Raw genomic sequence first — 14,892 nt, 5'->3', positions numbered from 1 at the left:
CTATGCAAATGCTTGCTTTTCTGGCTGGTAATAAAGGTTCATATATCATTATAGCAAAAGCGAGTGTGTGTGTGTGTGTGTGATTCACTTTGGTGAAGCCGACCCTTTCTAGAACCTTAAAGTGAGATTTCTCCCAAAACAACGTTCATAATCCTCACGTCGGACTTCTGTGTACTGGAACTGCAACGTCAAAAAGAAGTGGAAGAGAAGGAACCCCGAAGTGGGAGACACCAAAGATGCTCAGCAAAAACAAACGCGCTGACTTAAACCTGAATTATGGTTCCGCGTTAAATCGATGCCGTACCCTACGGCGTAGGCTCTGTGTTGGTGTAACGCGGAACCATAAATCAGCCTTTAGCAATTTGTGCCATTCTGTGTGGCGATAAATGAAGAAAGATTAGACAATGTTGTGATCGGACAAGGAATTGGCTGGGCAGACGTGCGAGCACACGATTTGTGATCGGGAGCTCGTCGTGAGGTGTTAATCTCTCGTCGTGAGGTGTTAATCTCTCGTCGTTACCCCAGGTTTACTGCATGAGGCACGACCAACAGTTGGGTCGAAATCCGGCCCGATCCAAAAAATAGTCGCACGACTGGAAAATCGTCTCAAAATGAGTCGATAATCGCACAGTGTCTGCCCGGCTTTAGACTGAGGAAACCAAAGCATTTCGCTTTGTGGTTTTCTTTTGTTCAGACAAAAGATTTCAAAAACTACATTTATAAAATGTTGAAAACAAACTTACATTTTTCTAAAAACACAAAACACAACAAAAAGTTTACATTTTTGGAAAAACACTCGTAACCAAAGACGGTCCGGACGGAGAGGAAAGGTCTGGAGTACCGGAGGCGACGATAACTTGTAGTTCAGCTACACGGCAGTTTGCTAAAACCTGTTTTATAAAATATATAAAACTTGTTTTCAGAATTTAAATGTGTTTTCTAAAAGTGTATTTTAAAAATATAAACATGTTTTTCACTTCTTAGCCACAGTACATTAGAAGAACTGGGAACCTTTAGCACCATTTACAGAATTACAGCTAACCGTGAGGATCATTTAAGGAAAACAGGGCACCACTATCAGGACAATTAACAAAAGAACAGGGAACCATAGGCATGATTTGAAAAACAAAACAAAATGTTTTCACCATTAGCACTGTTTAATGGAGAACCAGGAACTATCGGCAATATTTACAGAAGAAGCAGGAACTATGAACACAACTTAAAAGGGGACCCATTAAAACCAGGTTTTTTCTTGCTTTAACATATATAAAGTGGTCTCCCATCAGCAACTCAGAGAAGGAGGAAACAACCAAATTCTGCAGTGTCTGTACAGCCGCCTGGATGAGCCGTCCAGTGTGATGTGGATCTACGAGACATTCAGATTCTGCTCCTGCGATGCGTGAAACCACGCCCACAACTAACTCTGGCCCGAACAACAACAAAGGGTGCGTCCAAATACTCCCCTTCGCCCTCGTTTTGATCTCTCCCCCTAAATTTTGCCTGTTCCCGTGAGGGTAGTGGTGTCCCAATTCCTCTTTTCACCTAGGGGGAGGGGCATAACGAGGGCGAGGGGCTGAGGATAGCCCCTTCACATCGAGGGATTTCACATCCTGACTTCATGAGCAAGGGGTTATAAAAATGTCCCAGAATGCTTTTCGCCGTCATTTGTGGACTGAATCCAAAAAAAAAAACATGACGGACATTTCTTATTTTTTAGTGAATAAATCAATATTTTGAGTTAGTTTCTGCATAAAAATGCGTTTTTATTACATTTCTAGCGAGAAATATATATTTTACTTTCATAATATTCACTCAGTGAATGTACATAATTTACATACATAATTTGTCCGTTGTTCGCGAAGATCGCACCGGAGTAAAGGCTGTTACGCCGTGGGGCTACGTAAGGTACGCCGTAGGCTACGTAAGCTACGCCGTAGGCTACGTAAGCTACGCCGTAGGCTACGTAAGGTACGCCGTAGGCTACGTAACCTACGCCGTAGGCTCTGCGTCGATTTGACTCGCCGACCGAGGCAAACAGGCAGACTCGTCTCAGATTGTGACCGAGGGAGCAAGCATTTTTTTGTGGGAAATAGAGAGAAATAATCCTGTGACTCGTCAGATTTGTTTTGGATGTTTCTGATATAATAGTTTTCAGAAACCACAAAGCTGTTATCTGGGTAATTTACACACTTTCAGATAAAGCTGAAGTGAAGATAGCGGAGCTGTTTTATGGTTCCGCGTTAAATCGACGCAGAGTCTACGGCGTAGGTTACGCGGCAACGCACGCCGTAACCTACGCCGTAGACTCTGCGTCGATTTAACGCGGAGCCATAAATCAGCTCCCGAGCCGGCAGGCAGCTTTGATTCCGAAATTTTCGGAGCAAATTTCTTAACAGGCGTTATTTGGATAAACTGAACCCAGGTTGGGGATCTTAACGGTTACTTTTACGCCTGAAAAAATATTAAAACTTAATAAAGTGGCATATTAACAGCGCTACAGCTGAAATTAAAACAGCTTTTGGCTTCCTGATCAGGGTAGGGATGAAAACGAGGGGGAGTAGGATAAATGGGACAGGCACCTGGGCCAAGTGCCCTAGATCTCAAGTGCCCTAAAATCTCCCCCTTCTTTTTTAGGGGGTAGGGAAGAAAAGAAGTGCGAGTGAAGAAAAGTAGGGGGAGTATTGAGATTGGGCTAAAAACTCTGCCGGCCGGAGCTTCCGCCATCTTCGACGCGTCATTCAGGCAGCCAATCAGCACAGAGCCTCATTATCATAGCCCCACCCACTCAGAATCCTGCATAGATAATGAGGTTAGAGAATGGGAAGATAAAGACATGGTTTAGAGGCTGAATTTCTAATTTATTTAACAAAAAAAATCAAAAGCTTGTTTATAAGACATTCAAGGCCTGTTTAAAATAGCTATTAGATGCCATAATAGGTCCCCTTTAAAGAAGGAGCAGGAACCATGAGGATAATTTAAAGAAGAAGAAGGAACCGTTACATCCTTTAGGCCACGTTTACACAGCTGGGTATTTACAAAAACGGATATTTCCCCCTCAATGTTTTGAAAAATATCCTTGTTTACACGAACCCGCATAAATAGCTGTTAAGGTGCTATGAGCATCCAAACCTGCAGGGGGCAGTGTAACGAGAAGATAAAGTCATGCTAGCCAATCAGAATCCTGGAAAAAAACGTCAACAAATGACACGTGTGAAGCCTGAATAATATGGTTCCGCGTTAAATCGACGGCGTAGCCTACTGTACGTACGGTGTGCGTCGCCGCGTACCCTACGCCGTAGCTCTGCGTTGGTGTAACGCGGAACCATAAATCAGCCTGGACTGCCAGTTACTTCCAAGACGGAACGAGAGTCTTTGGTTTGGAGTGACAGAGAAGTGGAGTTACTTTTAAGTGTGACTTTAGAAAATAAAACAGGTAAAATACAAGAAAATATTGACGGTTACAAACTAATTGTAAACACAGGTGTCACTCATGACGCTGGTGACGTTTCTGTTGCATAATGTGACGTTCTGAAGCCTAAATCTCTGTTTCTCTCTGTTTACAAGCAAACGTGAAAACGGAGTTTTTGAAAATCTCCACTTTGGCCGGAGTTTTCAGAAATTATAGTTTTTGGAGACTTTGAGCTTTCGTGTAAACGAACGGCCAAAACGCATAAAAACGCCTCCGTTTTTGCTACGTGTAAACGGGGCCTTAAAGAAGGACCAGGAACCATAACCAGGAATGGGTGATATTTTACCGTTCACGATTTACCGTCAAAAAAATTCCCCATGGTAAGAATTAGTCATCTCGTGGTAAAAACGATAAATTCTCGAAGGAAGGAAGGAAGGAAGGAAGGAAGTGAGCCTGAAAGAAAAAAAAAGAAATGAGCCTGAAAGAAAAAAAAAAGAAATGAGCCTGAAAAAAAGAAAGAAAGAAAGAAAGAAAAGAAAGAAAGAAAGAAGAAAGAAAGAAAGAAAGAAAGAAAGAAAAGAAAGAAAGAAAGAAAGAAAGAAAGGAAAGAAAGAAAGAAAGAAAGAAAGAAAGAAAGAAAGAAAGAAAGAAAGAAGAAAGAAAGAAAGAGAAGAAAGAAAGAAGAAGAAAGGAAAGAAAGAAAGAAAGAAAGAAAGAAAAATTCCCGTTGATGATGTTTTTATATTGATATATTTTGTATCGTTATCGTGATACATTTTGTAGTCCATACCGCCCATCCCTAACCATAACCCTCATTTAAAGCAGAAACCAGGAACCATAACTAGGGAATGGGTGATATTTTACCGTTCACGATTTACCGTTCAAAAAAATTCCCCACAGTAAGAATTTGTATCTCACGGTAAAAATGATAAATTCCCGTTAATGACGTTTTTGTGGAAGGAAGGAAGGAAGGAAGGAAGGAAGGAAGGAAGGAAGGAAGGAAGGAAGGAAAGAAAGAAAGAAAGAAAGGAGCCTAAAAGAAAGAAATTAGCCTAAAAGAAAGAAATGAGCCTGAAAAAAGAAAGAAAGAAAGAAGCCTAAAAGAAAGAAAGAAAGAAAGAAAGAAAGGAGCCTAAAAGAAAGAAATGAGCCTAAAAGAAAGAAATGAGCCTGAAAAAAGAAAGAAAGAAAGAAAGAAAGAAAGAAAAGAAGCCTAAAAGAAAGAAAGAAAAGAAAGAAAGAAAGAAATGAGCCTAAAAGAAAGAAAGAAAGAAAGAAAATTAGCCTAAAAGAAAGAAAGATATGAGTCTGAAAAAAGAAAGAAATGAGTCTGAAAAAAGAAAGAAATGAGTCTGAAAAAAGAAAGAAATGAGTCTGAAAAAAGAAAGAAATGAGTCTGAAAAAAGAAAGAAATGAGCCTAAAAAAAAGAAAGAAAGAAAGAAAGAAAGAAAGAAAGAAAGAAAGAAAGAAAAGAAAGAAGAAAGAAAGAAAGAAAGAAAGAAAGAAAGAAAGAAAGAAAGAAAGAAAAGAAAGAAAGAAAGACATTTTTTGTATCGTTATCGGGATAAATGCCAGAAATTATCGTGATAAATTTTCTAGTCCATACCGCCCATCCCTAACCATAACTAGCAGTTAAAGCAGAACCAGGAACCATAACCAGGAACCATGACTGGGCTACAGCAGCAGGAACCATAACCAGGGAACCATGACTCGGCTACAGCAGCAGGAACCATCATTTAAAGCAGCAGGAAACCATCGGTGCCGGCTGAATCAGCAGCACAAGCCCCCGTGTTACAGAACTCCACGTGACGCCGGCTCGCCTGCCAGCAGAACTCTGACTGCTTCTTTATGACCAGAAGAGAAGCTCCATTCAGTTCTGAGAAAACACGAGTTCTGGAGCAGCGGCGGGTCTGAGACGGGTCTGAACCCGGGGGGTCAACCCCACGACCCGGCCTGGGGTTGGACCTGAACACGCACCGGTTCCGGCCCGCAAGGCGAGGTGAGCGGCTCAGCGAGCCGGGTTTCTGCTCAGGAAACGTGTCCCGACACTAGGAATGGGTGATATTTTTACCGTTCACGATTTAGGAGGAAGGAAGGAAGGAAGGAAGGAAGGAAGGAAAGGAAGGAAGGAAGGAAGGAAGGAAGGAAGGAAGGAAGGAAGGAAGGAAGGAAGGAAGGAAGGAAGGAAGGGAAGGAAGGAAGGAAGGAAGGGAAGGAAGGAAAGAAAGAAGAAAGAAAGAAAGAAAGAAAGAAAGAAAGAAAGAAAGAAAGGAAAGAAAGAAGAAAGAAGGGAAGGAAACAAGGAAAGAAGGAAAGAAGGAAGGAAGGGAAAAAAAGAAGGAAGGGAGGAAGGAAGGAAGGAAGTAAGGAACGAAGGAAGGAAGAAAGAAAGGGAGGAAGGAACGAAGGAAGGAAGGAAGGAAGGAAGAAAAGAGGGAAGGGAAGAAGGAAGGAGAGAGCAGGAGGAAAGAAGGAAGGAAGAAAGGGAGGAAGGAACGGAGGAAGGGAAGGAAGAAAGAAAACAAGGAAAGAAGGAAGGAAGAAAACAAGGAAAGAAGGAAGGGAAGGGAAAAAAGAAGGAAGGAAGGAAGGAAGGGAAGGAAGGAAGGAAGGGAAGGAAGGAAGGAAGGAAGGAAGGGAGAAAAGAGGAAGGGAAGAAGGAAGGAGAGAGCAGGAGGAAAGAAGGAAGGAAGGGGAAAAAAGAAGGAAGGAAGGAAGAAGGAAGGAAGGAAGAAAAGAGGAAGGGAAGAAGGAAGGAGAGAGCAGGAGGAAAGAAGGAAGGAAGGGAAAAAAGAAGGAAGAAAGAGGAGGAAGGAAGGAAGGAAGGAAGGAAGGAAGGAAGGAAGGAAGGAAGGAGAGGAAGGAAGGAAGGAAGGAAGGAAGGAAGGAGAGAGCAGAAGGAAAGGAAGGGAAAAAAGAAGGAAGAAAGAAATGGAGGAAGGAACGAAGGAAATGAGCCTGAAAGAAAGAAAGAAAGAAAGAAAAATTCCCGTTGATGACACTTTTGTGTAACAAACATGGCGGATCTGAGAGCCAGATAGATTTATAGTTACAAAGATGGAGGTTGAATTGGTATCATTATGGGGATAAATGCCAGAAATTATCGTTATACATGTTTTAGTCCATACAGCCCATCCCTACCGACAGGCAGGGAACTCTGCCGGGACGGTATCGGTCTGGAGGAACCAGAACCTGCTGCTCCAGTTGCTCCAGTTCGTCACCACCGGAGAAACCGGAGCAGCAGACGAGCTGCTACATGTCGCAGCCTCGCGGCCTCGAGGCAGGAACAAACCGGTTCCCAGCTGCTGCTCTTATGTCACCGGAGGTTCTGAGTGATAATAATAATAATAATAATAGGAATAATGATAATAATAATAATAATAATAATAATAATAATAATAGGAATAATAATAATAATAATATTTCCTGCTTGGCTGACGACCCCGCAGCTTCATCTCCAGCATCTTATGGTTAGAATCATGGGGTCGTCTCACCAGTATCCGTATAGTATCTGTATCCACGGCAACCAGAAACAACACCCATCCATCCACCATCCACCCATCCATCCATCATCCAACATCCATCCAAGACCTGATAGTGCCTTATGTTCCTGGCAGAGCGCTCCGCTCTCAGAGTGCAGGTTTACTCGTAGTTCCTAGAGTATCTAAATGTAGATTTGGAGGGCGGACGTTCTGCTATCAGGCACCATTACTATGGAACCAACTCCCAATCTGGGTTAAGGAGGCTGACACCACCTCCACCTTTAAAATTAAACTTAAAACCTTTCTGCTTAGTAAAGCCTATAGTTAGTGTTTAGTAAACCTCTAGCTGGTGTTTGGTAAATCTCTAGGTAGTGTAAACTCTAGTGTGTTAGAGTCAGTAGTCATAGTTGCAGCTATAGAACAAGACTATATAATAGTTAGTCTCAAATATAGCTTTGCGGTAGATATGCTGCGGCACCGACATGATCCGCTGGGCGGTGCCTCTCACCCTTCTTCTCCTCTCCTTTTCCCTTCCTCTGTTCTCCATTTCCATTTTTTAATTTATTATAAATATCTCATAGCTATCGTTTTTGTCCATCGTTCCATATAGTTTCTTGTGCCGCCCCCCCTTTTTTCTCTTTTTTGTGCATGTTTGCAGGCCGGAGCCTCGGGAGCTGCGTTCTGGCCTGCGGTCCCCGGTCCCCCCCCCCATCCCCGGTCATCCCATTGCTGGCTTCCACCTGCCTACGTGGGATGTCTGCTGTTGCTGCTGACGCCCCCCCCCCTCCGATCATCCCGCTGCTGAGACAACACCTGTTGTATTAGACGCTATATAAATAAAATTGAATTGAATCCATCCATCATCCATCTATCCATCCATTATCCACCCCATTATCCATCATCCACCCATCTATCCATCATCCATCCACCCATCCACCCATCCATCATCCACCCATCATCCATCCATCCTATCAGGTTATGGTACCAGAAGAACCACCCAGATATTCAGGTCCAGGTTCTGATCTAATAAAGTTGACTAATGTTTCTACATCAGCGGCTAGTCTGCAGCATCTCCGCTGTGGTTCTGGTTCTGGTTCAAGGCCCTAAAACAGGGCCTTGAATGTCTTAAAAACAAGCTTTTGATTGTTTTTGCTAAATAAATTCGAAATTCAGCCTCTGAGCCATGTCTTTATCTTCCTATTCTCTAACCTCATTATCTATGCAGGATTTTGAGTGGGCGGGGCTATGATAATGAGGAATGTGCTGATTGGCTGCCTGAATGACGCGATACACCGCGAAAAAATGGCGGAAGCTCCAGCCGGCGGAGTTTACACCGTGTCCTAATAACTGCATGCGATGCGAGCGAGCGTCAGTGACAAAATCAATTCCATTGCTCTATTTTCTATTGGACTGTCCTAACTGGCCGCAGCGACGCGGCGCAGCGACGCGGCGCAGCGACGCGGCGCAGCGACGCGGCGCAGCGACGCGGCGCGCCGTCTTGAGCTGAACATTTGTCGGACCTGCTTCTATTTTCTTCCTGTCGCTCGCGTTGAAAGCCGGTTGAAAGCGCTGTAGGAAACAGTCATGTATGAGGAACGGCTGATCCAGTTAGTTGAAATGAGAAGTTATCTCTATGATTCCTCCTCATTTCACTACAAAAACCTCAATAAAGTGGCAGCTGCTGGAGGGAGATGGACAGAGAGCTGGAAGTTTCTGACAGTTATTTTTGTGTGTTTTGTCAGGATGCTGAGCAGACGTTAATTTACCATTAGCTTCTGTTAATGTACTCTAGCTACTGTTAAACCGTTGAGGGAGGGCAGTTAGCAAGTTCATCACAATCATATGGCCTGTTAAGGCTGGATTATGGTTCTGCAACAAATCGCCGCCGCCCCCACGTTGCACGCCACACCGTGCCTGACGTGCACCTCCCACAAATTGTGACTACGCGTCAAGAGATCGCAAGACCCAACGCAGACGGAGAGGACTGTGATTGGTTCGCTTTGGTAGTAGGAATGGGCGATATTTTACCGTTCACGATAAACCGTCAAAAAAATTCCCCACAGTAAGAATTTGTATCTCACGGTAAAAACGATAAATTCCCGTTGGTGATGTTTTTGTGTAAAACTGATTTATGGTTCTGTGTTAAATCCACGCATAATGTACGTAACGAAAGAAAGAAGAAAGAAAGAAAGAAAGAAAGAAAGAAAGAAAGAAGGAAAGAAAGAAAGAAAGAAAGAAAGAAGAAAAGAAAGAAAGAAAGAAAGAAAGAAAGAAAGAAAGAAAGAAAGAAAGAAAGAAAGAAAGAAAGAAAGAAAGAAGAAGAAAGAAAGAAGAAAGAAAGAAAGAAAAGAAAGAAAGAAAGAAAGAAAGATTCCCATTGATGATGTTTTGTGTAACAACATGGCGGATCTGAGAGCGAGATAGATTTATAGTTACAAAGATGAAGTTGAATTGGTATTTTTTTTTTATCATCATTTTTATCGTTATCGGATAAATGCCAGAAATTATCGTGATACATTTTTTAGTCCATACCGCCCATCCCTACTTGGTAGCAACGCATTTCCGGTTTGTGAAGCAGTCGTGAACTTTCAGCGCTCTTTTCTTCGTGTATGTGTGATTTTTTTTGTTTTGGTTTTTGCACAATAGTTGTCCTTATCTCTTTGATTCACAGTGACCGGAAAAGTCGGATAAACCATTCAGGAGCCGCAGGGGTGGGCAATCCTGGTCCTCGAGGGCCGGTGTCCCTGCAGGTTTCCCTGCTTCATTGCACCATGATACAAGTGACTGTGTCATTAACAGAATTGTGCAGCCTGGATGACAAGCTGGTGACGATGATTAATTAGAATCAGGTGTGTTAAAGCAGGGAAACATCTAAAACATGCAAGAGACCGGCCCTCGAGGACCAGGATTGCCCAACCCTGGGTTAGAATGAAGGTGCCAGTAACGTTAGTTAGCATCGTGGTTATCCAAACTAAAGCAGCTAGTTGTGGAAAAGTCTGAAGGGTTCACAATGGCGTCACGGCAGCGGCGTAGGCTCTGCGTTGATTTAACGCAGAACTATAATCCAACTTTTAGAGTTGAACAACAATTAATGACAGAACTGCATATTAACGGTTTCAGTGTGGACAGAGAGCGTCCAATGTCACGCAGTGCGACGCGATAGTCGGACGCTCGCATGCAGTTTATGACACGGAGTTAGTTGTGGGCGTGGTTTGCATTTTGGTTACGTAACAAAAATACGTAAGAAAAATCAGCAGAATCGTATTGGCTCGTAGATCCACATCACACTGGACGGCTCATCTGGGCGGCTGTACAGACACTGCAGAATTTGGTTGCTTTCCTCCTCCTCTGAGTTGCTGAGGGGAGACCACTTTATATATGTTAAAGCAAGAGAAAACCTGTTTTATAATAGGTCCCCTTTAATCTCGACATTTTGACTTTTTTCTCGACATTTCAACTTTTTTCTCGACATTTTGACTTTTTTCTAGAAATTTTGACTTTTTTTTCCCGACATTTCAACTTTTTTCTTTAAATTTCAACTTCTTTGCTCGACATTTCGACTTTTTTTCTCGACATTTCAATTTTTTTCTTGAAATTTCAACTTTTTTGCTCGACATTTCGACTTTTCTCTTGAAATTTCAACTTTTATGATCGACATTTCAACTTTTTTCTTGAAATTTCAACTTTTTTGCTCGACATTTCGACTTTTTTGCTCGACATTTAAATTTTTTTCTTGAAATTTCAACTTTTTTGCTCGACATTTCGACTTTTCTCTTGAAATTTCAACTTTTATGATCGACATTTCAACTTTTTTCTTGAAATTTCAACTTTTTTGATCTAAATTTCGACTTTTTTTCTAGAAAATTTCAACTTTTTTCTCAACATTTTGACTTTTTTTAATCGACATTTCGACTTTTTTCTCGACATTTCAACTGGCGGAGTTGTTGTTGTTTCCGGCCAGAGTTAGTTGTGGTTTCATGCATCGTCGTTACGTAACGACAGGAGCAGAATCTGAATGTCTCGTAGATCCACATCACACTGGACGGATCATCCGGGGCGGCTGTACAGACTCTGCAGAATCTGGTTTCTTTCCTCCTTCTCTGAGTTACTGAGGGGAGGACCACTTTATATATGTTAAAGCAAGAAAAAACCTGTTTTCAGAATAAAAGCCCGGCCTTTAATCACTAAAACTTTCAAATTAATGACACAAGTTGTCGCTGCTTCTCCTGGCCCGGTTCCAGACTGGACCCGGTCCAAGATTCCTCATCTGAACTTCCCATGAAAAGGTTCCTGGAACCGAACCAGAACCTCAGAACCTCCCTGCAGGCCCAGAACCGGGTCATGGTGGATGGTGACTCAGCAGACGGTCCCGGTACCTGGACCTGGTGGTTCTGAGGGACTCTGGACCACATCAGAACCAGAACCAGGACTCTGGACCACATCAGAACCAGAACCAGGACTCTGGACCACATCAGAACCAGAACCAGGACTCTGGACCACATCAGAACCAGAACCAGGACTCTGGACCACATCAGAACCAGAACCAGGACTCTGGACCACATCAGAACCAGACCTGGGACTCAGGTGTTCTGCCAATTTCTGCTCCCTGCCGAGAAATGCTACTTTGTGGTTCTGCGCATGCGCACAGTGGATTTTCAAAGTTTGATTGCCACGCCAATCATTTCTTGCACGATGTAAAATTGATAATATGAGATGTTTAATATTTGATCTTTCAAAATAAAATACCCATGACATGAATTGCATTAAATAAAGAGATAAATTGAAAAAAAAAGAGAAAAAAAATACAATTATATCGCTTAATTTGATATTTATTCAGTCATTGGCCTTTATTTAACCAGGCAGGTCATTTAAAACATTCTTATTTACAATAAAAGCCAGGCAAAAAGTGGTTTAGGGAGTAAAACACAGTAAAATTGTAGTATTTTTTGGCAAAGGAGCAGAAAATTGAGCAGAAATGGTAAGAAATCCGGCTGTAATCCTGCAGGTTTGGTCGTGATGAAGATAAACAGAGATAAGCGGCCTGCGCGCCCCCGCGGCCACGCCGCGGCCGCGCGCCTCACCTGCTGGGTGTCACCTGTCCTGGAATCCTGAATTAAAGCTCCGCGTCCCAGCTGCTGCTGCAGTGCCGGCTCGGTTCTCGGGTTCGGGTTGTTGGGCTCGGTTCTGCGGGGCTGTGATGAATTTAAATGCGCGCTGTGCTGTGTGCGGCGGCCACGCCACATGGGCTGACAGCCGCTTCACAGCGCCGGCCAATCACAGCGAGGCCCCCGCTGACGTCACCAAGGGGGCGGAGTCGGGTTACTGCAGTTCAGCGGAGCCTGACCACGCCCCCCACGCTGACGTCACTAAGGGGGCGGAGTCGGGTTACTGCAGGTCACCGGAGCCGGTTCAGACCCGGAGGAGACGCTGCTGTCTGTCTGTCTGCGGCGGTGAAGCTCGCTAAGGGTTGGTACAGAGACGTACAGTATAAACGTATCCGCCCCACGGAGCTGCTGAGATACGTCAACGACGCCGCCATATTGGATGTGGCAAGACTGCGCTGTAAAACTAATACAAGTGAATGGACTTATTTTCATAAGGCGCCTTTTTACAAAGAAATGTACGTTTTACGTCTCATTTATTCATTCACACACACACCAATGAATTAAATTAAATGAATGAATGAATGTATTTTTTATTTCGAACATGTATATATTTAATAAAAACAGTAACATCATCATATTCACATAGGCCTATAGGAAGAAGTATACACTTTTTCCTAGTTCCTAGTATTGTTTATATTATATCTTATATTATATTATATGTTATATTATATTATATATGTATATATTATATACATAATATACACAATATCCATATAAATATAGTCTATATAAATACTACGTAAGCAGGCCTATTACTACATAATTATCCATATAAGTATATAGAAAATATAAATATTACATAAATATTGTATCAATATATAGAAAATACAAATATTATATAAATCTATATAAATATACACTATATAAACTACATAAATATCCCTATAAATATATATATGCTACATACCTAATAAATATATAACATATATTACATAATTATAACTATCCCTGTCAACATATAATATACTACATAAATATCCACATTAATATCTAAACATATCTTAAGCAAGTATAGTATACCTTTTTTCCCCTATTTTATTTGTTTTTCACACTCCTCGTTGATCCATTTCCTCTTCCTGTTTATAAAAAAAAATGTGTATCTCTTTTTAAACAGATTTATGTTAATACTTTGTTTCATTTCCTGCTCCAAACTGTTCCAGAGTCACCACAGTTCCATATGCACATGCCAAGTATACTAATATACTTGGGAAACAGTTAGGCACCAAATATAATATATTTAATTTTCTCAGATGGCAAAAATAAGAACTTTATTGATCCCACATAGGAGTAATTCATGTTATATCAGCTATAGAGAACAAGGTAGTGCCGAAAAACAATATATATCCCCCCTCACAAAAATAAGAAAAATAGAGAAACATATTTTCTCATCAACAAACATATTAAAATTCTTCAAGTAAAAAATAACATATTTGAACCATTTTTCAGACAATAAAATAACATTTGAACCATTTTTTCAGACAATAAAATAACATTTGAACCATTTTTCAGACAATAAAAGCTGTTACTGCTGCTCTGTAGACACGTCATCGTCTTATTTTGTTGTCTGAAAAATGGTTCAAATGTTACTTAGTAGTCTTGCCTCATCCAATATGGCGGGCGACGTTGACGTATCGCAGCAGCCATAGACATGTCTATGGCAGCAGCTCCATGGGGCGGATACGTAGTTCTGAGCCACGCCCCCCCGTGACGCAACAGCGTTTTTGTCTGCTCCGAACCACGTGGCCCGCGAAGCCGAATTACAGACCACAATAGAAGGTTACAACACCGGCTTATGCGGCCTAAACGCTTTTAAAAGTGGTATTTTGATCATAAATGTCATATTTTAGATACATCCAAACAATGAATTGTAAAAAAAAAAAAAAAACTAGGGGCCTAAACACTATTGGGTGAATTTGTTTATATTTATGTTCAGAAATGGGCAGCAAATTATATGTGTATGTATGCATGTGTGTATATATATATACACACATATGTATATATATATATATATATATATATATATATATATATATATATATATATATATATATATATATATATATATATGTGTATATATATATATATATATATATGTATATATATATATATATATATATATATATATATATATATATATATATATATATATATATATATATATATATATACATATATATATACAGTATATACCACCACCAGAGAGAATGTGTATGAATGAATAATGATCTCTGTAAAAGCGCTCTGGGTGCCTTGAAGGGCGCTATATAAATCCAAGTCATTATTATTATTATATATGTATGTGTATATGTATATGTGTATATATACATATACACATATACATATATATGTATATGTGTATATACACATATACATATATATGTATATGTGTATATATACATATACATATATATGTATACACATATATATATATATATATATATATATATGTGTATGTGTATATATATATATATATATATATATATATATATATATATATATATATATATATATATATATATATATATATATATATATATATATATATATACATACCGGTATATATATATATATAATATTAAGATATTAAGTGCTAAAGTATGAAATTCTCTGTTTTTTGTTTTGTTTTCTTATCGTTCTCTTTAATTGTTGTGTTTTACATGTACAAAACAAAATAAAATAAATAAAAACCCGAATTTCCCCCTCTGGGAATCAATAAATTATTATATTATCTTATCTTATGTTCTATCTGAATTTCCATTTCACCTATTTTTTTTTATTTTTTTTGAGAACCAAAACAAATCAATTAACAGATTACATTCAATAAAATGTCAGTGA

General features: G+C 40.4%; 1 protein-coding gene across 2 annotated transcripts in view; it reads right to left on the bottom strand.

Annotated features, from left to right (window-relative positions):
* Positions 1-14,892, bottom strand: part of LOC133419447 (fatty acid synthase-like) — an 81,244-nt gene that overhangs the window by 58,687 nt on the left and 7,665 nt on the right. The window contains exon 1 of one of the 2 annotated variants that reach the window (XM_061708636.1): positions 11,974-12,144. The exons of the other annotated variant lie outside the window; for it this stretch is intronic. The gene's annotated coding sequence lies outside the window, so the exon portion shown is untranslated. Of the gene's footprint in view, positions 1-11,973; positions 12,145-14,892 lie in introns of those variants that run through there. 2 annotated transcript variants of the gene reach the window in all.

Source organism: Cololabis saira, chromosome 19, assembly GCF_033807715.1.
Source record: "Cololabis saira isolate AMF1-May2022 chromosome 19, fColSai1.1, whole genome shotgun sequence".
NCBI classification, from domain to species: Eukaryota; Metazoa; Chordata; class Actinopteri; order Beloniformes; family Belonidae; genus Cololabis; species Cololabis saira.
This window is presented reverse-complemented; position numbering and strand designations above follow the sequence as displayed.